Source organism: Coturnix japonica, chromosome 7 (assembly GCF_001577835.2).
Source record: "Coturnix japonica isolate 7356 chromosome 7, Coturnix japonica 2.1, whole genome shotgun sequence".
Classification (NCBI taxonomy): Eukaryota; Metazoa; Chordata; class Aves; order Galliformes; family Phasianidae; genus Coturnix; species Coturnix japonica.
This window is the reverse complement of record NC_029522.1, coordinates 28856159-28882899: the sequence shown is the minus strand read 5'-3', so window position 1 is coordinate 28882899 and position 26741 is coordinate 28856159. Positions and strand designations below refer to the sequence as shown.

The following is a 26741-nucleotide window of genomic DNA, read 5'->3' as shown; positions in this document are numbered from 1 at the left end:
GCAGTTTGACGCAAGAACTGAAGGCTATTGATGTCACTTTCTTCAAACAGTTCTGCTGACCCCTTTTTACCATAGCTGCAATTATTCAGATTTTGACACCACCTCTTCCTGCGCTCTGTAAGTGCAGTCCTGAAGGAGTTTACGACTCAGTAATGTGACTCCTACCAGTTCTATGAGCAATTAAATCAGACTTGCTTGACTTCCAAATTCGTCAGGAAATGAGCATGAAAGCTTGAAAAATGTTGAAGTTCTCTATGCATAAGCAGTTAATGTTAAACAGATTAACAGGCAATATAGCTCTGACAGGTTTATTGGCATCTTTAGAAGTGGAAAACATAGATAGAAACACCAAACTTCATCCCAGCCTTCATAGCACTGATACTTGTGAACTCTTACAAGGAAACATCAGGTTGTTTCCAAAACCTCCTAAGTTTCATATTACCATTCTGTCCACCTAAAATCAGATCTTGAGGTTTGGATCATTATCAAATATTAATAGCCAGTTGAATAAGGTTTCCTTTAATCATCTTTCAAACATTTGTAAGAAGAATTTTCAACAGCATTCAATAGTTTTCCATTTCTGCTTCATTTCAACACTGGTGTATTTTAGCTCTTCACTCTGAATCTACACCTACTAGTGTTTCTTAGGGACTAATAAATGCAGATCTTTCTATTATTGTGCTTTTGGAGTCTGTTCTCTCCTAGCATAGCCACCCTAACCCAGAGACACATTCCTACAAATCCAACTGCCGTATTATCCCACCCTGCATCTTTAACGCTCCAAGTATTAATTCTTCTTGTGTATCTGTATGTCGTAGAGCTGGGATGGTAACATATTGTTTATTTTAATGGCAGAGGATGGAAGTCTCTCAAGATCTTTCCTGATAATACTGAGGAAGATGTCATTAGCAGGAGATGCTGCCTAGCATGAGACTACACTCTCATGAGACTACATGGTCTGGTCACTGGAATCAGTCCGTCTGTAGCTCAGGTACTTGATCAAAATTGACAGGTATCCAATGATTGCAAAGTAACTGTAGGTTGAGTTTTAACCCATTTCTTATGTTTATTTTGATTGTACTGATTTTTGCAAGTTAAAACTAGAAACACAAGCAAATTTCTTTCTCCATCTGTAACAGTAGGAAGAGAACGCTTCTAGTACACATATCTCCTGAAAACTGCTATTTTGCACAGTCCTTATGTCACAGTTTTCAGTTTCTCAAATGATTCGTTTCAAAACTATGCTGACACAGAAAGCTGAACAGACAATGTTTGCAGAAGGGGAAAAAAAGACAAATGAAATTTTTTTGGGATCATTTCATATACTTTTACAGTGGGTCTTCAGGCTCATACTGGTCATCAGGGACTCCTTCAGGAGGATATTTAGTATCTTTGTAGATTTCATGAGAGAAAAGATGCAAAATATGTAATACAAGTACACTTACAATTAGACTATTTATTACTTCTAGCTGTAAAATGATTGTAAATATGGCTTTTCTGGCATAGCTCCTGGCAAGCAAACTAACTACAGAGATGCAAAGTTGTGGAATTTCCATTTCATTTCTTGCCTCATTAATTTCATTAACTTACAAATAGATGAATACATAAAATTAAAAAGTAATTTCCCTTTAATATTTTTAAATTACTCTCTCAAAGTATTCAAATCTTTTAATCTGCTCTTTTAAGGTCTCCAACTAATTGCTTTTACGGAGACATAATTGAGGTTTTGTGAATCAGAAATCAGTGTGATTGATTATAAAAAAGCTAATCAGAGAGTGCCATTCACAAGACAAATGCAATTGTTTCTAAAATATTTACTTGCAATCTCTACCACTTACTAACTTTGCAGCATGTGCAAAACTATGTGTGGGTGCGATGTGTTAAGGTGCGATTTTATGCAGGGAAATCAAACCCTAGTCATGGAGAGAAGTGTGTTTCTTCTTTTTCTTATACAAGGACAGATTGCATGGGTATTATAGTGTTTCCCATTTAATAGAAGTAGCCTTCATTTTGATGTTTTTCCCAACAGTGACAAATGGCAGCTAAAAAGAAAAGAGGAGAATGTAATCAATCTTCCCACCTTTAAAAATAGTGAAAAAAAGGAGAAAAACTAAACTACTTTAAAACCTCATTTGAGATGAACAATTATCTGCAAGATAAGGTGAGCACAGAAAATGACTGGGACTGGATGGCCTGGTCTTGGAGCAGGCAAAAATGTGGCTCTGTTTCTCCTATCTGTTTGGAATTCCAGTTTCCGTGGGCAATATCGAGCAGCAGGTATGTCCAGAAAGAAGAGTGCTCACAGAAAGGGCCCCAGGGTAAGTCTGAGAACAGAAAATATGTAAGGAAGGAAGAAACTAGAAAGAAAAATGGGATTTTATTTCAAGAATTCCAAAGTATTGGTTAACATTTCTCTAAAGTTAAGAGAAGCCACAATAATATAAAGTTGAAAAATTCACTGTATCCTTGGGAATCAATTCCAAAAGCTTATATTACAAATCAAAGATGAAAATATGTAATGCCTTGATCATTTTGCTGAACTTGGTGGAAAGTTAATCCTGGAAGGATTAGATTAGACTCTGCAATTGACAGTTTTGGTGATGGAATGCTTGGAAGGGAAAACTTGTCACTTCTCAGTTTGTGTAAGATGTGGAAAAAACAGGTCTAATTAAGCGGTCAGTTGTATATTCTGGTATTAAAAATGGTACAGTTGATAAGCAAATATGAGCATAGAGCCAGTTCACAAAGCAAAATTTGTTGGATAATTGTTTCTCTGTCCCATTCCTGATCTGCCACGTTGAGATGAGAACAGCAGTGAGTAACATCCTTGTAGAGCACATAGTGACATTAGCAGCTAAAACACATCTGGTAATCATTTTGCTGAAGATATTTTTGTCAACATAAAGACTCCTGAAATAAAGCAGTGAAGCCCAAGAGAAAATTGTAACAAAGTGCCAGAAAAAGTGGGAAAAGTTATCAAGGCATCTGACAAGCTCAGCAAATGCCAAAATTCCCTCCCTGGTGAATTCTGATTTAAAAATCCACTGTTTCCATTCTTGTTGAATGATACTGATGATGTATGAATGATACATACATAAATACATGTACGTACATATACATGTGTATGTATATGTGTGTGTGTGTGTATATATATATGTGTGTGTATATATATATATAACAAATATATATTACAAAGAGGCCGGAATGTATTTTCCACTTTCTCATTTGGTAACTGAACCATAAAGAATGAGGTGGTGGTATAAGAACTGGGGAAAACAATTTAAGTCACAGAAGAAAATATGGCATTTCAGATGTTGTGGTGCTTTTTTCTAGGAAATAAACAAACAAACAAACAACAGTATACTAGCAAATTAAATTAACTTTCTCTACTGAAGGAAACTTGTCACTGACTTCTCCACTTTTGCTCTTGAATTCTTATTGAGACTCAGCATGAGGAAATGGCACGGTTGTTTTTGCAAGTAAACTAGAAAATACATCCATCAGTGCATACCACTCAGTGTGTTGTCCAGAAAGCTTAATTCTGCTGCTTATACTTGTGTGCTAATTGTCATGATGAGTTTTGTTGTCTATCCAGTAAGCCGTGCATCAAAACTCAAGATTCAGTATTAAAAGATAATGCTCATGGAACAAAGCAAGTATAAATGAATAATTTTTCAAAACAGTAAATGGTGATTTAGACTATTGTATGTGGGGAAGCTGTATTATTTAACGTCAGGAAGACCTTCAGAAGTATTGTTACACACTGGTCCCTGTATTACCTACATTTACTACTAAATGCATGACCTTCAGAAATGCATTTGCATGATTCGCTTTACCCAGGTTACGCAGGTCTGGGATAGAATAATTTTACTAACAGAAAGTCATATCAATGTGGAAAATGTATTGTAACCAACTCTTCACTCAAGGACTTTTTAAATGTTGTGGTTAACGTAAGTGCTGATTAGAAGAGAACGAGTCTGACAAAGGGTTGTATTTTAATATGAAATTTTCTGTAGGGAAAGAATTACATGTGGATATGTGTGAATGCTTCTTTCATGTCTATGCTCAGTGGTAAATCTCAAAAATGTTAATATTTCTTAAAAAGATCTTTCACTGTCATCTCTATTCCAGTCTAAGTGGCAATATAGCTTGAACACTTTGGCAAGTGTGAACTCAAATGAGATGGATGTGCTTAGCTGGGTGACCTTGCTTGTGCAGTATTTTTATGTCATAAATTTTATTTTATTTACATTTGCTGCTGCCCTGTATTTATTTTTCAAATTATCTTCTCCTCTTCTTACCTTCATTTATTATTATTATAACTTTGTTATCATTATTAACATTTAATTTTTCCACTTGTTTTATCTGCCTTCTTTCCTGTGAAAATATGGTCATATCTATCTTTCAAAAGAGGATACTGTAAACAGATTAGCTCCATTTTCTTTTAAAGCCTTGCACTCTCAGTAACTTTAATCCTATAACCTCCCATATTCTTATAGTTTTTGAATGGATTTGAACCAATGACCTGCAGGTGAAAGATCATTTTCCACCAGGAACATTTATGTTTCTTATATTGCCTTTATGGCTATGCTTTATGTGGCATTTTCTTTTGCTCAGGCCCATGTGTATGTGTGTGAAGGTTAACTGTAGGAATCACCAGCCGGCTTCTCTCTTTTTGTTAATGTGAACTACCCATATCCAGCAACGATTTTTGACACAGCAGTGTCTTCATTTGTTCATTTACTGACATCAAGGAAATTGATTTCCTCAGGAGAAGACTATGGCATCTGACCCACTAGAAAAGTAGAGATTTAATGTTTCGGGTTGGGAATCAGAGCACAGAGCCTGGGTGCCACACAATTTGAAGCATCCTTCACAATTACATGTCAAAGCCAATCACAAGTTTTCTAAACGAATAAAATCGGTGGTATTGATAACCAACCAAAAACAATTCCCAGGTGAAATATAGAAGTAAGTTTTACTTGAAGTATTGTCTACAGAATCTGAAAGAAAGAGTCTTCTAAGGTTTGGGGTTTTTTTGTGTTTTTTTTTTCATGTACTGTTTGGAGGACTTTAGACACTGCAAATAAACTGGAAAAAGAGGCTAAAGCAACATAATTTTTGTCTTCTTCCAGTGGAAGAAAAAACCTACAAATTTATTATACCCAGATTTTTGCTGAGAAACAAGCATTTAAGGTCTATTTAACATTAATTTTGTAAGATTTTTTTTTTTTTTTTTCCAGGAAATAATTTATTTTCCTTCTGGTTAAATCTTGAAATACTAAAAAGCAGTATGAAAGAAACACCTGTAGATAAGCTTGAAAATTCCAACATTTTAGTTTGCTTATGCATTCACCTTCGGCTTATTATTTGCAGTCTAGTAGTCTTTGTGTCAGACTAAAACCTTTAATTTCCTCCATAATATATATCTCCTTGAAAGTGAACATCTCGGAAGACTACCAACACGGCAACAGGCAGCCCTTTGAAAATGTTTTTAAGGTTTCATTTGAAAAGGAAATTATGCCAACAGGCATTAATCATTTTGGAAGCTTCATATTGCTTCACAGATATTTATAATGTTAATGAAAACAGTGATGCTATTATGAGCTAGTGAATCAAGAAGTTCATTTGCCCCAGTAACAGCAGGGGCTTGAAATGAGAAAAAAATCTTTCATACAGGGATGCTGCATAGTTCTGAGACTGCTAAATCTTATGAGCATTGTTACATTCAAAAATGTCTCCAATTATGTGTTATGCCAAAAAGCATGTAAATAGGCACATGCATATCTTTCCTTTCTGCATTTCTTTGTGTTGTAAACTACACAACAGCATTTTTTTCTGCCTATATCACTTTACTTAACAATACAGGGCATAAAACAATCTTTTCTGCATAATTTGCTTTTTTTTTTTTTTTTCTTCAAATAAGCAATTAAATTCCCAGTTGTGTTATATGTTACATGATATGTGATATGTGGAGGGAAGACAGGAAGGAAGGGATTTTCAAGAGGGGTAGGCTAAAAAAAAAATAGATTTAAAGTTACACAGAGTTTTTTCTGTGGGGCTATGCAATCTGTGTGTGATGTTGGTTGTGGTCGCATCTGGCAAGATGTTGAATATGGTCTTATTTGTGTTATTAGACATCTTCTATTTAATGCCAAGGCTGTAAAGGGTGGTACAAATGTTGGCTTCATTTCAGAGTCAGTAGTACCAGCAAACACAGCCCAGCTAAAAATAACAGTTTTTCAACTACTTATTTTCCTATTTTGTCTTGTTGCCCATAGCTTGAGGTTAAGGCACTTTGGCATGCAAACCTTCTGCAAGACATATTTGTGTCTACCAAATGTAGTTTAGCAGGTAATAAAATGCATTTTTTCATTGGGGTCACGCTACCTAATCAGATGCTAAATGCAATTATTCATGGTCGAAACTCAAATAAAAAATTAACAGGAGGACTGCTTAAAGCATGTTTTCAGTCTGCCAACATTCCCTTTAATTATTTTTTGAAGTTTTGTATAAATAGTCAAAAGGCAAAAAGAACAAGCTCTGAAAAAGTCATAAAAAAAGTGATAGTATGTGAGTGTCAGAAGGATGACGGGGAGAGAGAATGTGATAGAAGTATAGGAAAAGGAAGTACTAAAAAGATGAAGAAAAAAATAAAGAAAAAGAAAGAAATAGAGAGAGAATGGAACTCGCATATAGCCCTTGATAGCTGTAATTGCTCTGCTCTTTATAAAGACTTTCTTTTTCTGATTAGAGAATTTAAGATAGTTACTACCGAAAACAGTATTTAAAATTCATTCTTTTCCTCCTTTTTCTTTGAATTCTTCATTATGTAAAATATGTACTTTAGTGCTCTTGAAATGTTTTGTTCTCTTCATTAAATTGCTCCATTTTTATTTTAATATCCCTGTAGTCTGGATTTTTCTCTAAAAATGTCTGTATATCTGTTAAGAACATTTGTTCTTTCAGAACCTGTTTTCCATTTTATTTTTTTAAATCTTTTTCTGAGTGAAAATGTGATTTTGTTTCTTTTTTTCAATACCTATTTGTCCTTTTTCTTTTTTTTCCCCTCAACAATTCTTTTACATCAGGAAAGGGCCCATCATTCTGTACCACATTCATTTTGTCTAAATCTGGCTAAAGAAGCACTGTGCATGATTAGTATATACAATAGATGAGTAATGATGATTTTTCTTCCATCAGTATTGATTTGATTCCCTTGCCAAAGATTACTTGTAAATGCTCACATTTTAAGTGCTAAACGTCACTCCTATTGATATTCTGGAAATGTCAGGTTAGTTAATTGGGGTAATATACAGATACAAGTGTCTAAACCTGCATATCAAACATTTCCCACCATTGGGCTCATGCCCTGTAAGCTAGCAGAGGAAAGAAAGCCAGAGAGCAGCTCAGGCCACCATAACCCATTCCTATCTGCTGCTCACTACTCCTTTTTGCTCCCCAGAGTGAGTTCAGCAAATGCCTATTTAGTTGGACCAGTTCTTTTGATATAAGCTTATATGTCTTCACTTAAGGAAACACTTTTATTGAGGGAGAAAAGCCTTGTGATGGTATTTGTTTTTACTGTGAGTTTCAGCACTGCAAGAGTTATGGACACCATCTAACCAGCACTAATGTGCAGAAGCAGTATCGGGCTGATATACTGAGCATCATTACTTACCGTGGTCTTTTAAAGAAGTTGGGAATTGAAGGCTGAAATCTCAAGACAGTCCTCTCAGCAGTCCAAGGACTTAAGTTTAGAGTTATCCATAAATTCTGTTTATGTTTATCCAATAAGAACTCAGCCAGTGAGTGCTGCAAATAATCATTTACTTAAACATAAATGGGAATTAATTAGTCTATTATTATCTGGAAAGAAAATTCTGAGCCAGGAATGCACTCATAGTCACAGTAACACATCATAACTTTGCTGGATGTACCTAAAATTTCTTTTAAGTGTGACTGCCAAGTCATCAAGATTCTTTTGTTTATTAGCCAAAAATCCTACCAAAATTGGAAAACTCGCAGTCTTTCCTATGAAACTTATTACAGTAGCTGATTTCTTATTAGAAAATATTCCTCTTAAATAGATATATATACATTTTGTTATTTATTGATTAGGGCTTATTTTTTAATGGAGCTGTTTCGCAAAGATTCAGTGTCAGGTGCATTTCTAACACCCCAGCTCCTCTATTCTGTGCATCAATTGGTATGCTCATCAGTTAGCCAGTCCTGCAATAAAATAAATTAATGGACTATCCTATTTCATTTCATGGCATCCGGCTGATGGAGTACAGAAACTGCTATAAACCCTGGGACTCAGTGGGACTGCTGGTATGAGGAAGGAGTGCAGCATTTGGCCCACATTTTGCACTGAACAGGCAGAACTGAAATTAGCACAGCAGTTTGCCTTGAATGAAGCAGAAAAGTGTGGTGCAGGCTATGTAGACTCCCAACTATTAAAATGACCCCTTCTCCCTTTTATTGTTCCTTAACTTAATTTTTGCCCTACTGAAATAAATGAGACTACTTATATTATGAGAAGAAGGATTGGATAATCTGGCCAATATAGCGTATTATAATTATATGTATTCTACGGTTCATAATCAAATATGATTCTCTTCCTGAAATAAGCACTGTATGGTAGTAGTGATAATCACTAATGGGTCAACTGGGTACAGAGCGCTGTAAATTCAGGTGATGAATACATGGAGATGCTGTAGAATTCTGCTTTGCATTATTTTAATAGAGAGCAGAGGAAAATAAGGGAAAATTTCCTCTGAGGTATACCAATAAAATCTCACTTAATTATATGTTATAGATCTCACACTGCTTAATTTTTTTCTTAAAGCTTCAGCTCTTAGTATCAAATTATTTAAAAATGGATTTGCCTGGAAGGAATATATATATAAATATATATAAATAGAATTTTTCATAGCTGGGAAGAAAATCTTTACACCGGAAGCTTAAAAAACAGAGAGTAAACGCAAACAAGGGTTAAATGTGTTGATATAAAAGCCCAAGTCATGGATTCAGAACACGATGGCTAGCACTGCAGTAACATATCGATGTTCTTCAGCAAGGTTCCTCAGGAACAGTATAGCCATGAGCAATGGGAGGACAGGGGAGGAAACAAGTATTTTCTGAACAACAGCTATATTTTCAGAGATATTGGATGCTCTCAAGGTACTTAGCTACAAGCAACAAGGACAGACATTAATACTTTTCCTTGCCCTTTCAGATGAAACAAATGCAGCAGGTAGAAGAATTTTGCACTGCAGAACAAGAGTGTGATTCAGCATTATAACATATTTATATTCTACACTTTGTACAGATGAAAAATGGAGGACCAGGGGTGAAATCATAGGCTGAGTGATGTCATGGAAATAATGTCCTTAGAGGAGGACTTCATGCCAAAACCCAGGAGCAGACAGATTTCTGAGAAAGATCTTGATCATCAATAACTCCTTCTAATTCAGTGGAAATCACAGGTGGGCACTCGATATTTTGAAACTCCCTTGGTATGCTCAGTACTTTGAAACTCCCTTGCTATGTTATCTTTCCTGTTCTATTTCTGTCTGCTTTTTATTCCTGTATTGATTTTAATGGACTTCAATTAAGGTCTCTTGTCTCAGAATCTTTAGTGCTTTATTTATACAGAGCACAGACTGCTTTCATTTTTTCCCCCCTCGGAATCCTTAAAGCACTGGAATTTTTATTTATTTTTTTCCCACTGGTATATTATTTTAATTGGGATAAATTTAGAAGCATTTAGATACCTTTCAAACCATCTGTAGTTTCACTGATGCGTAATGACTTTATGGATATATTTTGATAATTGACATTTTATTTCTTGCCATCCGAATGATATTAAAAAAGTTCAGATTTGGTTAAAACTGTATTTTAGTCTCGAAGAAATTCATAAACCATTCCATCACTAGCTACAGCAAATGGTACAAGAGTTTTAGATCAGGAGAACATAATTCCCTATTCAATAATTAACATCACTTCTTCCTCCTCACATTTCACATTTATGGGAATATAGCTTGAATTTTAAGATTAGCACCTCTGTCTACTGCCAACTCCTCCCCTCATCTTTCCAACCACTGTAAATCTTCACTACCCACTGCCAATGAAGCACAATATCAATTATGTACAAATAAATCTATGTAAAACCACTGCACAATTTCCTTCTTGAAAAAGCAAGGGCAATCACAATCAGCATCAGTAACCAGAATCTTTGGAAGAGAATATTTTCATTCAAAATTATGTTCTCACTAATTGGCTAGATTTCCACTGTCACTCTGGTATGTTATGTATATCTGAGGGATGGAATTGCCCTCAGAGACTCCAAGAGTGGCTTTCAGGGAATAGAGATCAATGAAGCAGAGTCTTGCTGTGGTCAGAGTTTGACTTACTTTGTACATATGCACATCAATCTCATAATAAAGTCATAAGCATGCAATCTATGATCCTTTCTTCTATAAACTTTAACCCATGTACCGCAGTTCAGTTCCCAGAAAGCTATTCTATCTTGGGAACTGCCTTGAAAGATAGAGAATAAAATGAAAGAACATGTTCTCAGCTATCTGACAATTTCTCTCAAAGGATTGCTCTTCAGGAGAACAAAGGATAACAGAGTATTTTCTAGACAAAATCTCTGCTTTTCCTTTTTCCTTTTAAATAAACAAACAAATAAATAAAAATTATCTAGTACCTCCTACTGTGACATGATAAATCAATAATACTTTTCACAGAATGACAGTGGAAACAAATATGTCTATAATCAAGTTCCTCCTTAGTATTTAAAACCCACTCTCTCACATGCATCTGCATGTTAAAATTGGATAACCTATTCTTCATTATACCTCAGATGACTGAAGTGGTTTTACAGGCACAGAAAGTTTCTTCCACCACAGAAATGAATTTTCTTTTGGTAATATTATTGTGTATAAATCACCCCTTCCACAACAAATTTTAACCTCATGCTCCTCTTCTTGGTAACCTACCCAACAAAACCTGTGGCTAAACTTCATTTTCCTTGATGTGTACCTATCTAGTGGCCAGGAAAAAAATGGACCTCTGTGCCAGTATGCTATAAAAGAACATAAATTAAAAAATTCCTAGGTCAAGACAACTTCCCTTATTTCCTCTTTAACATCCCGTGCCCTATAGTGCTGGCACAGCTGAAGAGAAGGTGTGGAGCAAGACTGCTAAGTGAGCACCATGCCATCAAACCAAAGGACTCTGTTGGACACAATCTGTATTTCTGGTTAGAAAACCAGCACCAGCTCCTGAATCTTCAAGAGAGAACATTTGCTTTTTGGAAGTCCACTTTATCCACTCAATTTGCCGATAGATAAAGCTCCTTCAACACCACCTCTTATCTCCCAGCAAGGCAAAGGTAGCTTTAAACACCACAGACTTTTAGCAGCATAATACATTTCCAGGAGCAATAGCCCACATCTTTATTCATGGTGTGAATGATGATCTGAGTAGTAATAATGAAATAGGGTGGCAAAGGTTTTCCATTGTGAACTAGTATTAATCTAATTTCCTACAGGATGCTTGTCTAAGTCAGAAAAAAAGCAAGCAGTTTAAAATTCTTTGGCAAGTCCCTGATGAAGAGTAGCCTGGGAAGTGTTAAGGATTGCTGGAGAATGCTAAATTACATTCACTCAGCTCTACTGAGAAGGCTAAGCTGATTTTGGCAGGATTTTCATAGTATATATCCATTGCAAATTGGCTTCTTATTTTTAGGAATATTAAGAGTTATCAACATTAAAAAAATCCAGCAATGAGCATTGAAGGCTTTTGGAAATGAATAATGACAATTCTACCATACTGTAGATTTTTACATAAATATGACAAATGAAGGGTTTTTAAAATTATTAAATATGATATTATTTCAGACCAAGTAGGCATTTTGTGGCTGTGTATGTCAAAAAAAATTCTTCACCTGGTTTTAATGGCCAGCTGTTTCCAATATACAGAAGAGGCATCGGCTGCCTACTGTCATGAACCCATTTAGAAGATGGCAGCAGAGCAGCTTCTTCCTGCAGTTCCCTTTCCATTTGAATGCAATTTCTCTGTTTTACCAGTATAGAACACAGGTGCTGCTGGTTACGGGTTGTGTCTTTATACTTCACAATGCTTCCAGAAATGATGGAGCCCAACTGGTTCCACTTCCATGGGGACAGGTTTGAGTCTTTCCCAGAAAAAGGACAGGTTGATAGCTGGACTAATTAATCTTAGCTGTTTTTCCAACTTTGATGATTCTATGATTCTAAATATCAGCTTCTTGAACTCTTCTTACAATTCCTAACAGTATTTTTGCTATCTTCCCCACTGAGACTGCTTCTAATGCTAAGGAAATTAATAATTAATAATTTTTTTAATGGCAATGAGCCTTTCCACATAGGCGTACCAAAGGGAAGGTTGTTTACTGTTCCAGTTCTGCTTTGTACTTTGGTACAGCCTAAGCTGGTGCCGGTGCTGGAAGATATGCAGGGCCACGCTGGAAAGCCAGGTTGGTACGACCGTTTCTACATTATATTGGGCAGTCACTATTCTCCACAGATGTGACCAGAGAGTCTCTGGGAACTGGATCTTCCATTTAAGAAGTAATTCCCTAAATCACGGCATGGGAATATTTTACAGGATGTGTCAAATGGCTTGGGTGAATTAGCATATCTGACAGGCAAGGAATGAAACTAGCATTCAACCTCATACTTAATGAATAGTCCATATGTCCAGAGAAGCAGGTAATTTATAGTCTAACATTTTCTTTTGATCTGCCATTTGCTCTTTCTCTCTAGAATTAAATCACTTCAAAATGCACAGGGGAAGAAGGCAAAGGGAAGAAGTCTTTTTATTTTTAATTAGAATGTGCTAAATGGTAATAAAGTAATGTGAATACAGTGGAGACCTCTTAAATCCATAACAGTAAATCTATTGCTGCAACAGGTCCATACTTTATCTAATGTTCATTGAAGAAGGTTTCACCTGTAGTGTAACAGTGACATGAACTGATGGTAATAGAGCAATACATTTAAAGAATTCAATAAAGCATCTGTTGTAGATAGTGATATGCCTTGTAATTTTATTGACAAAGGTTTGTTTTGTCCTGAGACATATAAAATGCTTGGGTAAATGGTTTGATTATACAGTGCTTTTATAAAATACACACTCAGCTGATTTCTTGTGCTATGCAGCTTGTCAGTGATTAGCAAGAGATGATTTTTAAAATGAAAATAATTGGGTAGGCTCTTAAAAATTAGGATTTTCCTCACTTGGGAAGAAACTGTAATGTGTGTGGAATGAGCAGTAATTTCAGCATTGCATTCCTTTGAATGCAAGTCTTAAGGCATTAGGTAAAGCATCACGAAAGAGTGTTTTGAAATCATATAGGAGGGAAAGGAAAAAGATTACTGACCAAATCTTAATGTAACCAGAAATCTATGGGTTTTTGTCTGTATTAGTGAAGAATAGTATGCAAGAGTTTTGACACATTTCCAGGAAGACTTTTTTTCTCCCTCTCAACTGCTTGATTCTACTTGGATTAGTGGATTTTGGAAATGATTTTGTCTAATAGGATATGTATGGTGTTTGGACACAGTGCAGATTAATATGGGGATTACTTATTTCTAGGTTAGCAGGAGACTTGTTTTTCAAACCATCACAAACTGGCATTAGGCAGGATGGCTGCTTGGTCCAAAAGGGGGTTATTTGCCTAAAACACCTCTCTTTTCTTCTTTTCTAGGCATTTGGTCCTGGGCCAAGCTCTCCTCCACCTGAGCCCAATGCAGCTCAATGTTGCAGTTTTAGTTAACCCACTTCTTCCATTCCCCACTCAGCTTCACAGTAAGTATGTTTTCCTTTTGTCAGAATGAGAATTTATGCCTTTTTGTTTCAACTTGCCTTCTAAAAGGGAAAGTAAATGATTTATCTGAGGGATTATTGGACTTTCAGGACAGGGCTTTGAGGTGCTTACGAGATACGTGTGTGGACATACAGTAGAGCTCTTCTACTCGATGTTTTGATTTATTTATTGTTGGTACACTTTGTTCTTTTATTTTTAACTGAAATATTTTAAGAGGTACTGCAACGTTTCCTTTGGTAGAAGCATGTGTGTGATTGCACACATCGTAAGGTTCTGTACCGACAGCTTTTTGCTTTAATCTTAAATGACAGCTACATCTGTTGGAAGTTTGTTCCTATCTCTTCTTTTTTAAAGCTTGACAGGTTGGAGGAGCCCTTTTAATGACAGTCTGGGTAGCTGCAGATAGTTTTTGAGATGCACTTCACAGGCTGTGAGATGCTTAAGGCTGTTTTTTCCTCTTTGCTAGAGTTTCCTAGACCAACTAATCTTACCCTAGCTGTTCTTTTTGTGTAAGCTGGGCTTCATGTCTTGTCACTCTGGGGTTAAACTCAGTGGATAGGCAGGTGGATTTAGGTGGTGGAGCAGGGCCAAAAGTTGTCACAGTTTATAGAAGCAGCTCCAGCCAGCATTGTTCCATTTCCCTTCCTCTGGAGCCAGGTTTTGTTTTACTGATGCAATTATTTGTCAGACTTTTATTGATTCTTCACTGATGATCACAGAACTGTAGACCATGGTACCACAAAGTACAGACATTGTACTTAAAGGTCATTGATATGATTAATTCCCTACGTATTATTTTTGCAAGGACATGTCATTGTTGTCAAGGTTAGCATAAAAGAGGTACATGAAATCTGTGTGATTTGAAGTTCCACAACTATTATTGTGCTGGGTAAAACTTTCCAGAAAGAATAGAAACAGAACAGCTAGAAATCACATTCTCCTTGCCAAAACAGATGGAAGGCATTGGGTGCTGGATGGGCTTATTCTGACAAGGCTTTGCCAAAGATAAATGGGATACAAAGCATTACTTGCTGCAACTCCATTAGTTCCCATAATTAACAAACAAGTCATCACTTAGCTTTTTATTTGTTATGTCTCAGGTATACTGAGTATGTCTCAGTATTTCCATCTCTTAAGCTTCCGCTTTTGATATTTGGGTAACTGTTAAACACAAGATACCGAAGAACACACAGTGGCTGCATAGAAGCAATTCACAAGTTTTTTTAACATTTAGATGTGGTTACTCTAATCATATAACTTAATTAGTCTTTCTTTTCCCCATTTAAAATTAATATGTAATCTTTAGGCAATTACAGTGACTAACATTATTCAGTAGTAACACTAAGTAATGCTAAGATGCCTTAAATGCAATCTGATAGCAATTTAATACAAAACTAGTTACAAATACTGCTACTAAATCACCAGTTTTAGTAAAAAGCTAAAACATTCTTAGATGTGAAGAAATACTGAGCATGACATGGAAAACATGAAGAGCAAAATGCACCATTTCTAATGAGGCTGAGGGCAGCAGAAAGAGAACTGGCAGCAGTGCTTCTCAAAGCTCCTCCAACTCCCTCAGGTTTTTCTCCCTCCTATGTTTATTTTGATTCCTGCTCAGGCCATTTCGAGTCTCTCTGCTCTCTCAAGGAGTTCAACATACAAATATATTAGAAATGCAATCTGTTTTCACACTTTTATTTCATTGGTTTCCTAACTGTTACACAAAGCAGGAAAAGCTTATCCTAGGTGTATATGACCATGAAATTATGCAACACATAAGCCATGATGACTTCACTGACATTTCCTGCTGGGTTATATTTTGGTGAGGTTTCCCAGCTGTAATGCATAAGCAATGTATCTGTATGTGGCAGCAATCAACCTTTTTTGGGAGGCAGCACACACAGATAACACAAGTATTGCTTCTACCTCAGTATCTGTTCTTCTCTACATTGGGAAGGATGTGAGAACAGGGCAAAATTAGGCTTGCATAGCTGCTGGGTAATACTGGAGCACTTGAGCACCAAGTCAGAGAAGCAGAGAAAAAGTGACAGGTTCTGATTTTCCAAGCCATTGTATCTGAAGTGATTGGCCTCGATATCAAGAGAAGATGAAACCCAAATCAGAAGGGTTGGAGAGGTTTTACTTTTTCTCACTGAATAGTGTTCTGCTGGCTATGGTCAGAGAGAAGACATGGCAAAAACATCCAGTTGGGTTTTTAAAATGAAAAAAAGGACTGAACTGCAATTCGTTTTTCAAAGGGAACTTACACATAAAATATATGGTTATTAGCTACCTTTAAGAGCAACAACAAAACAAACAAACAGACAAAAAACCACAAGACTTTTGTTTGGTTATCTGTTCAACAGCACAATGCCAGTAAATCAAATCACTGAATCAGTGAAGTTGGAGACACTCACTCTTTAATGAAATTGCCAACCTAGGATACTTGAACACAAAAGAAGCAACAACAGTCCAATAGTTTTCACAAGATGACCGGGGCAGATGATGAGACTGAAGAGAGAGAGGCAAAAACTTTGCATCAGGCAGGCACCCAAAGCTTCTTCAACTTCTTGTACTCTTAATAAATATGTCATTTCTATACCAGCCATGTTAATGCAGTGATAACAGCAGGAGAATAACTCTCTTTGTAATTGTGTGAGACAACCAGATATATTCCCCTGTCTCCCTGACTAATGTTTCCAACATGACTTGTTAGCTTCTGCAATGATCAAGCAGCTATTAAAGATAAAACTGTGTTAACCTTTTCAAAAATTAGAAAAGCATGACTGTAACTGGAACTACAATAGCTTTCTGGAGAATAGAGCAAAAGGGTGAAAGATCATCCTGCTGAGTTGTTGGTAATGGATTTATTATTTATTTAGTATGTCTGAAACGCATATGAAGACTGTAGCCCAATCCAAATGCCTGTTTTGTGTCACTGTGTTGGTAATCTGATCACTATAAGTAGGTAAGTAGGAAGATCATTTTTTTCAAAGATAAGTCAATTTTCTGTTTAGTTCCCTCCTTGACACAGGCATTAGCAGACTGATAATAGAAAAATAACTTTTAAAACTGATGTTTAGCATATTTTTCTCAATTTTGAGTTCAAACTTGAACACAAACTGTCTTAATTCCAGTGATTTTGTGAGAACCATCCTGTTCACAACAGTTTGTTCATGCTTATATATTCAGTCAGTGACCTGTGGATTAGACACTAACATAATGCACAACATAGTTATACTGTGTGTCAGTGGGGGTGTCACAAAGCATCCCATGCACTGACAAACTAGAAATTTAGGATGTTCAGAAATTGGCTTGTATGATTTTAATGGACAGTTTAAAAATAAATAAATAAATAAATAAAAATCAACCTTGTCATACTTAAGCTGTAATCACAGGCAGCTCTTTGTTAACTGATAAGTATAGCCTGTAGACTACAAGTGACAAACAGGCAATAAATCCCAACCAGAAGTAAGAATGACTGATGGTCAAAAACACACTCATGTGGTCTACTATGGAAACATTTTTTGATTGGTTTCATTAAATAAACTTTTTACTGAAGTTATCAGAGCTGCTGACAATAAATGTAGATAACAGCAGTCTGAAAGCTACAGAAATGCAATATAAAATCCCAGACACATGGAATACTTATGAGGTCTGACTTCTATCTAAGTATTGTCTCAGTTGCATTTTTTGAGATTTTAATCTCTGCAAGTAATTGATTGTCTTCTCACAAGGATTAGTAAAAGGATCGTTTAAATGAGTGTGTCCATATTAACCATTTTCCTCTCTCCAGTCAGTTTGGCAAGCACTGTGAATCATCTCTTTTGATCCCTATGTACTTGTGTAGAACTGGAAAAGCAACATCCACAAGGAAATATATGAAGATCTAACCTGCCCCATGTGAAAACGTTTATTTCATAATGTAGGAGCTTCTGTTCTACAAACACAGGTGAAAAACAGCCCATAATAATTCAGGCAAGGGAAGACTGGGTTAAGGCAATGAGGGAAAAAATAGAGATAAAAGTTAGACTTCTCTGTTATCTTGGAATTTTGTTGTAATCCCCAGCATCAAAAATAAGCCCCAAATGGTCATATTGCCAATGATTGACTTCTTCACCTTGATGGCTACTAGCAAATACAATCAACTCCAAAAGTCAAAGAAATTTGGGGTGGTCCCTGTGAAGGAATGGGGCTCATTGAGGTTACTTTTGGGGCACCTCACAGCGAAGGAGAAAGAGCAGGCCCAGCTGTAAGTCACCTCTCACTATTTCTCAGTATATTCTTTCTATTTTACTAAGAAACCAAAAAGCAAAACAAACAAGTACAAACTGTTTGACAGAAGCGTTTTGTGCTCCAGGCAAGAGTATCGTTTTCTTGTAGCATCTCTTCTCCCTTTATCTCCTCTTCCCACAACCAGCCAAGAAACGAATATAAAAGCATGTGCCATCTCAGACAAAAGCTGTCTTTCTCTCTTTGCATCTCATGGAAGACTTTGGAATTTTGGGACAAAACTGCCTTCTCTCATATCAGGCTGAACAAAACAGCTATGTCCAGAGATATTACATGCTTTCCTATGAGAAGGAAAATTAATCTTCACATTTTTATTTATGGAGGATAAGTTTGTACTTACATGGTAATATTTATAAATATTTATTAATATTTATTCTGAGCTAAATTTATACAGAATTGTGCTGTACAACTATAGCAAGCCCTAGCCCATGTGCTGGGAGATTTAACACTAAAAAGAGATGGAGAGGTAAAGTTTGCTGGAAAAGGAACCTTAAAAGAATAATAAAAAGCTCTTCTCTGCAAAGGGAAGTATCAGAGCATCATTTCTCAGTAGGGTGTCCGGTTCCACATCTAATCTGAGCAGAGCTGTGAGAAGTTTGGAGACTTCAACCTCTTCCCACACAGCGACAGTCCCAGTGCTGTGCTTCTGCTGAGGACTGAAATATACCGGATATAAAATTTCTATTGAACTGGGACAAAAATGGGGTATCATAATACTTGTATGCAAATAATTAGAGAATAAGAGGGCAATACTAAAACTATAAACTAGAAAATGACTTCAGCAGTGTAGCATATCATTCTTTCAAACATAAACTTTGTGAAGTCAGAGATATTAAGAAAAAAAATCAGTAAATCCCTCTGGCAATAAGCAATGGAATTAAAACCCAAGCGAAATTAAATTTGAGAAGATTAATGTTCCTTTTTATATTTTGATGACAACTATAAACATAATGTAATTTTGTGAATTTACTATTTTAAAATGCAAGCTGATACCCCACAATGGTGCAATTTAAGTCACAAAGCAAATAAGTACTTTTTATTCTAATGTCCCAGTAGATAAATTCTGCAATAGTAGTGGAATGGCTTTGAACTTCTTAACCACCATTTAAAATAATGCAGAAACAAGTAAGAAATTTATAATTTAAGCCTGGCTGTATTTAAAACGCATGTAGCAGGGTGGAAGAAAATAGGAATGCTTGTGGATCAGTTAGTCAATATGATGTCTGAAGGAAGCAGGAGGGACCAGAGAGCTCCTTCACAGAAATAAGGCATATCTTGCATTATCAGGTTGGATAATATTAGGAAAAGTTTCATCTCAGTAACAGTAGTCAGGTGCTGGAAAGGGCTGCCCAGGCAGGTGGTCAAGTCAACATCCCAGGAGGTGATCAAGAAATGTTTAGATGTTGTACTAAGGGACATGATTTGGTGGCAAATATTGGTGCTAGTTGGATGGTTGGAGATGATCTTGGAGGTCTTTTCCAACCTTGGTGATTCTGTTCTACTGTGCATGCCCCACACTTACCATAAACACATGGATGCATACAGAATAAAGGGGGAAAATCCAAAAGGAGCTACAGGGAATATCAGATCACATCACTAAGAAACAAGACTAATTTATGAGAAGGTAAACTGTGAAAGACATGCTCAGACACTGTGTGGTACTTCAAGTTAATTCAAGTGGCAAGAGACAAGTCGTGCTATTCGCCTTAGTACCATGTATATAGTCACTGTGCAAGCATTGTTCACAATCAGATGAAGTTCAGTGAGAACGAGGGTTCTCATCAAATAACATAAATTAAAAAAATTAAAAAATAAAACATAAAACAGGATTTCTCTACATGTTTTCATGCTCTGAAATTATGCTAAGTTTACCTTAAATAATACTTAATCTTGGGTATTTTCTATGGAACCTTTGGACAAAATGAACACCTTAGCTTCACATTAGCTTTAACTCTTCTAATTACACTGTAAAATGAACCTTGATAATCAGATCTCCCCATTAATGTCATCAGAACTCTTCTTTTGTTAGACAAAATGCAAACACAAACATCTTTTAACTTTTTTCCACATTCATTTGACCTATCTGGATAAAGTAATGCTAAAAGGACATTTTAAGTCTATTTTCTCACCATTTTATTTATTTATTTATTTTCAGGAATCAGCTCTCACAGAGCACAAATGTGCATAATAATCCACTTAAATGAATAAGCAGTCAAAAAATTAGAAGTAAAGAATGTCACATCAGTGCCATAGAAGTGGCACAGTCATGCTGCAGCCTGACAGGCTTCTGAAAAGTCTGTAGGGGATTTCACAATTCAAGGTCCTGCTTCCTCTGAAAATTATAGCAAAACCTCCATGAGATTCACAGAAGCCTGTCTTGCTCTGTGGTGGTTGCAGCTGGGAATGACAAGAAGGGTGGAAAGCAGGACAGAATGAGCTAGCAAGGACAGGGAGGAGAAAGCACATTCTTTTCTTGCTTTCAACTACATCCAGAGTGTCTTGCAAGAAAAACAGGGATTTTGCTATTTCTTTCCCAGAGAACTAGTGCTTGCCTGCATCAGAGCTGGTTTTACCTTGCCTTGCCAGCTGCCCCTGGCCATCCTTTGACAGTTTTTCCTTCTCTACTTGTTGAGTGCTGCTCTGGCTTCCTAATCAATGAACACATTGGTCCTATCAAAAACAAACATAGATTCATAGAATGACAGGGGTTGAGAGGGATCTTAAAGTCCCCCACCAGCTCATGCTGTTCATGGCCCATCCATGGCCTTGAGCACCTGCAGGGATGGGGCACATACAGCATTTCTGGGCAGCAGTGCAGGGCCTCACCACCCTCAACATTTGCAGCACTTCCCCCGACATTCCTACACAAATATTTTTAATGTAGAATTTAACAGCCATTAAATATTTAATATTAAGTAACCTGTGGGAATTTACATATTCTATTTGAAGACCAAAGGTAATAACAAAAAGGTGAGAAGAAATGCAAAAGCTGGTTCGTCTGAAAGCATGCAGCAATTTTAGGATGTATTTTATATATGAACTCATAAAATTCATACAGAAGAAATTAAATGTATAGAATGATTTATAGGTGGATTTAAAAGGCTTGCAATCTTTTAGTTTCATACATCTTCATGAAAAGAGTTATAAATCTCTATAACCTAAATTGCTTATCCAAGCTCTACAGAAACAGCATAAACAAAGCAAGCAATTATCTGTAATAAACTTTTTCTTTAATATTTTGACACTTGCCCTTTTGTTAAACTACATGAAGTAATTTATCATGTGCTGTATTAGAAAATCAGATTTTATTTGCTAAGTTCATGTATTTTTTGCAATTGTGCAGAAACTGTCATCTTTCTGTCATGTTAATCAACTCATTAAGCATTAATACAATGATGATGCAATATCATCTATGCACAATTATTTATATGTTCATATGAATGCAAATACAATTGTATTTTGCTTCCCGTATACCATAATAATCTCAAAACTCTAGAAAACTCCCTTTGTAAGGGAGTCCAGCTACTTGTAGTAGCTGGAAATTTGGTTTTCATAATGGACAGTGCTGACATTTTAAATGATAATTTGAGTGGTGTTTTCTGGGGTTCGGGCATTGATTTCTACACCCATTGACGAGGGCAGAAAAATCTCCACAGCTTCAGAAGATGTGGGATTTTTCAGAAAAGCAATTTTAGCCTTCAATCTGTGTCCTAAAATACAAGTGAAGTGTTAGCGTTTGCTTGGAGTAGCACTTAAACTGGAGAGACAGGGTTCTGTGAAACACAGAACAAAACTCAGAATAAAGGTAATTCAGGAGAAGAATGACATTGGTGCATAATTCCTTTGGAGAGCAGCAGCACTCCAATCGATTGCAGTAAACGCAGAATGTCTTACATATATATTGCAGTATACAAAAGCTCCAAAAGTTTGCTTCGAATAAAAGACAAGCTGTTGAGAATAAGTTTTATTTTGATGTAAAAAGAGCTATGCTTAGGCTGTATGATAGTTACAGAAAAGGGAACACTTACCAAGAGGAAGCAAACGTGACAGCGCTGGGGATCAGGCCTCAGGGTGTGCCACCAGGTTTTTCTCCTAAAGAGATTATGGCCAGAAATACGTTATTAATTTAACATAACTCCCTCCCCATGTATTAATGTACAAAGAGATGATTCTATGCAATGTGCTTTCATTGTCATATCCCACAGCCTGAATTCTGCATGTTAAACTTCATGCAAATTGATCAGATTTTGAGGTCAGGGTTGGCAGTTTTGCCCTGGGCAGCTGAAGTTTTGCATCAGCTGCTTTGTGGACACCCACCAAGTTGCTGCAGGCATTGATGGTATCAAGGACAGACCCTGGAGGATGAGGACTCCAAAAGGCAGCTCGTAAATGAAACTGTCTGATACTGTTATCGGTAGCTGTAGACAGCTTTTAATCTCTGTAGGCCTTCAGTAACTCAGACATACACATCCTGACTGCAGACCACACAATGCTTCACCTTAGCATGAAATCGATGTTGGCTCTTGTCATGAAGAGGCTGGCATAACTGATGGCATAAATCTGTGTCCAGTGCCCCACGTACTGGATAAATTAGAGCAAACCACGTATCTGTTCAAACAGAGCTCCTCAGAGTAATCAAGACTGTAGTTACAGCTATAAAAGTACACTGGTTGCAAATTGCACGTTTAGGCAACCTGTGTAACCCAAACTGAACAAGCCAGCCATGTGCTTGAGCTCGTTTGCAGCTCAGTCTCAGAATTTGGCTCGACTTTGCAGAGTGATTCTCGGAAGCTTTCTAATCTGCACTGCAGGAGGCTGGTTTTCCCAGCAGCCGTGGGCATTCTCTGCTTCATTGTCCATAACATGGCAACATCTGTGGGTGACCATCAGGATTTTCTCTGAAAAGGAAGAAAATAAGACAAAATATCTCTAGTTTATATCAAAAGAGCAGTGTGATCTGTTAAATATGACACTCGTTCACTGTGCTCATTTCTGCCTTCTACCCCGTCAAGAAACCTTTGGGAAGTGGTACCTTTCCATTGTGTTTTTCAAAAGCAGAAGGATCAGCACACTCCTCAAACATGGCCCAAATTGTTTTGATCCTACTGTAAAAGATTTCAAACAATTTCCATGCCTCTTTGCCTTTAGTTTTAATCTTTCTAAATCCTTTCGCCAGATACTGTTAGCAGCAAGGGCCAGATTCAAACAGCAATTTGACCTCTTTAAAAGGAAACCATTTCTGGCTTGAGCAGCCTCTGTGAATTGCTGGGATTAATAGCATTTTGTTAAGCTCTAGTTACAAACAGAGAAATAATTGCACTAAAGTTGGCACGGCTACAAAGATAAGGTAGCTGGCTAAAGCCTGGTGCCCTCTGTTTCACCAGCTGTATGCGCTGATTTGGTCTATCTTAAAAACTATCTGAAGCACCAGAAATAGCTTAGGCTGGATAATTTCTGTGGTTTCTGTCCCCACCTGAGTCTCCCCTAAGGCACTGCTCCTTCGTAGGGTACTCTAGATGACCTGACAACTACTGAATCACAAATGCAATCAATTTAATCTAAAATAAGACCCCTAAGTACTAATTGCCAAGTGCATTGCAGTCTTCTTCTCATCCTTCCTGCTGTACCAAACACCTTCCTGTTCCACCCAAATTACAGCATTGGACTCTGGCCCCTGCTGTTCTGAGGTGCCAGCTCCATTCTCCACCACAAAATGATTAACACAAACTGATTTATGAGCTGTTGACTCTGATCCACATTATGTCGAATTTGGGTTCTTCTTGACAGGCTGACAAAAGAACTTTGTCTGAAAGCCTGTTTTCTAACTATATTAGTTGGTTTAATAAGAGGCATTACCTTTCCTTATAAAAGTTAAGCAATGCATTGATTCACAGAAAAGGTGTTTTGTTTGTTTGTTTGTTTTAAATTCAGTGACAACCAGCCCAACTGAGCAGCACATAGAAAAACATCACTTTGGATATCACTTCCCCTGCTAACAGAATCCCTGCCTCAGTACCAGGGCAAACTGTAATGCCAGCATTGAGATGCAACCAGCCCCGTCTGTTCTCTGAGCCCAGCCCTCTCTCAAGAAGCCTTGATCCATCCATAAATGTGTGATCATCATCTGAGATTGAGCATCTCACCAGCCCGGTCTGGCTCTGCCCACAGAAATGTTGCACAGTGCGTCTCAGCCAGGAGCAGTTCCCACCGCTTCCCATCAAAGCATCCTCCCATCAACAGAGGAGCTGAGAGCAGAGGAAGAGCACCTTGATGTAAAATAATAGAAGCTCTTTTTGCTCCACTCCTCAGACTGTTCTGCACTTCTTTCAGGCAGGATGAGTCCTGCCGTTTCACTGCAAATGCTCTGTATAGAAAGTATATGTACATTAAATTGCCTCTGTGACCATGTTTGACTCCTGCTCTACAAATAAATGGGAGTAGATAGATAGCTGCCTTCCCTCAGGAACTTCTGTCTGCAGAAAACTGTGGATCATTGAGATATGCAGATGAAACATCTCTTTCCCTCCACCAAGATATGAAAGCAGAGAGCTCCTTCCCCTTCTGAGCTTTAGGCCAAGGGGCTCCGACACACACCGAGCAAATGGGAAGATGTGTGATTAGGTAACTTCCAAACTTCAGAAACATTTCCATTTCAAATTCTGACTTCCTGCAATGCACATACTCTTCTGTAACCAGGCTCCGAGGCAATTTATTAACAACTCCAGAGGAGTGATATCTGCAGAATCTGTTTTTCAGTTTTTGACAGCTGAGCAGGGCTAATATTCCTGTTCCAGACTGCCATCACGGGAGCAGTGCATATTCTGTATATTCAACAAAGAAGTGTCCTTTGAAGGTGTAAATGAAATAGCTTATCTGAAGTAGAGATAAAAAATCAATTTAAAACATTTTAGATCGTTTATCAGCACGTAAGAAAAAATAAACAAGATTGACCAGACTTTATTAAAAAGGTTTTAAACCGCAAACTACCAGGTTGCATTTCCTGTTCACTAAATTAAGCATTTCAGTGGATAGCACTGCATTTTATAAACTTTTTGGTTTTTTTGTTTTTGTTTTTTTTTTTTTTGTTTATAAAATTATAAACAAATAAATAAACAGTAGAATAAAACCTGCAAAATGGTTTCAGTATTTTAAATTCTAAAATACAAAAACCTGTTGAAGTCGCTCCTAGAACCTTAAAATCTAACAAAACCCGCTGAGATCATCACTACATCCAAGATATGAAATGAGGAGTTTAAAACAATACCTGAAATACCCTAAATATTAACTAATGAAAAGTTAGAGAGGTGTTCAGGGAAAGAATAAAGGCAATTTTGTTCACATCAGGAATTTAAATGAAAGTGAAGTCATGGAAGTCTTAACATTGTTCTTGAACTTTCTCAGAACAGAGGTCTTCCTTGGATGAATGTTACAAGGAGAGTGGAAGAAGGACTTAGACTAAAACAGGATTGACATGCATGATGAATTACAGTTTATTAATCCAATTAATGAGTAATTCCAGAAGCTTTAATCCCAGATAAAGCTCTTTATTGCAGCTCTGTTGGCTAGTGATGCACAAACTAAAAGCCTGTCAGCAAATCTATCGTAAAATTCTATTAAATAAAGCTTGCCATACATTGCCATAGCTTGTGCAGTAATATTTTGTCCAAATATATATATACATATATATGAAAAAGAGAAGAGGGAGAGATCTCTAACCTTATTCACCCTGATTTGCTATATAAAAGAGTTCAAGATATATTTAAAATGATGCAAGCCAGCTGAATGCAACTTCAGATATTTATAAGCACTCTTGATTTAGAAGGTAAATGTGCGGCCCGGTTTCTGAAGTCATCTGTGTGTATGATTTCCTCATACACATTCTGTTGACTAATGGAAGTCAATAAAGTACATCAGGCTGCTTTGGGAATAGTCTGTTTTGTTCTTGGTTTATTTTATTTGTGGTGCCACTGCATCCAAGTAATTCTTTCTGAGCATTTCAGAAATAGACTCTGTCCTCCAAAAGTCTCACAAGAGAGAAGAACAAAGAAAGGAGATAAGGAGGAAAAAGTTGAGAGTTGCCTTCACTGCCTGTGGAATCACAGCAGAACAGCTGACAGAGCATTAAGTATGAAGCAAGCATTTGAAATTTCAGCTTATACCTAAAAAGTCAAAACATGATTTAAAGTCTACATAGCAGAAACAACAGTGTTTCACAGCTTCTCAGAAAACCAGGAGGACTCCCTCCTAGGAAACCATTCCCCTCAGACTGAATCAGGCTTTGTATCACTGTTGTAACAACTCCCCACCCCGCAACAACCAAGCACTTCAAATATTCATTTGCCCACCATAATGGAATGAACAGTGGACCTTCAACCAAAACCCTTTTGAAAACAGGCATGCTGGCAACTTGTAGTGACAGCCATGTACTGACTTCTATGTAGTGACTTTGATTTGTTGAGTACTTGGCTACACCACCCTAAGAACATAAATGCATTCCATTTAACAATGGAGAAGGCTTGCATTATCATGAGAGGCTGTGCAATCCACACAAATATTGATCCTGATC

General features: G+C 36.9%; 1 long non-coding RNA gene across 3 annotated transcripts; it reads left to right on the top strand.

Annotated features, from left to right (window-relative positions):
- Nucleotides 1–25209, top strand: LOC107317041. 3 transcript variants are annotated; one of them, XR_004308035.1, is made up of 7 exons: nucleotides 1–117; nucleotides 856–991; nucleotides 2030–2161; nucleotides 9335–9491; nucleotides 12422–12529; nucleotides 13763–13863; nucleotides 24107–25209. It is a non-coding gene; the product is annotated as an uncharacterized LOC107317041 (long non-coding RNA). The 3 variants fall into 3 exon arrangements; XR_004308033.1 differs by having other exon boundaries at nucleotides 9335–12529; XR_004308034.1 differs by lacking the exon at nucleotides 2030–2161 and having other exon boundaries at nucleotides 9335–12529.
- The last annotated feature ends 1532 nt before the right edge of the window (nucleotides 25210–26741 follow it).